We start from the raw sequence: 513 nt of genomic DNA, 5'->3' as shown, positions 1-513 counted from the left end.
ATTATAATTTATAGCATATTTTTATTTGTATTAGATGACTCAAATGTTTTGGATTATTAAAAATAAAAAAAATTATTAATAACTCAAAATCATCTACTTGATTTTTATTTATTGGTCAAAGACTTATTGCTTCTACAAAGTAGGATTCAGAATTAAATACTCCATCAATTCAAGTTAAAATATATAGATTGTGTTAATGATTATCTTAAAATTATTCTAAAAACACTCATAAAAAAATACAAATATAATTCTTTTAATTAAAAAATGTAATATCATTGAAAATAGGGTTCGAAGTGAGCCGAGTTGAGTCGAGTTAAACCAAGTTTAAATTTGACTCATGAAAATTAAGCTTGACTCACGGCTCGACTCATTAACAATCGAGCCTATTTTGTAAGCTCAAGTTCAGCTCAACGAAAACTCACGAACTGATTCAAATAATAAGAACATAATCTATAATTCTATATCAATAAATTATAACTTATATATATATTAAAAAATATTAAAAAAATAAAT

This window comes from Arachis ipaensis, chromosome B05 (genome assembly GCF_000816755.2).
Source record: "Arachis ipaensis cultivar K30076 chromosome B05, Araip1.1, whole genome shotgun sequence".
Taxonomy (NCBI): domain Eukaryota; kingdom Viridiplantae; phylum Streptophyta; class Magnoliopsida; order Fabales; family Fabaceae; genus Arachis; species Arachis ipaensis.
This window is presented reverse-complemented; position numbering follows the sequence as displayed.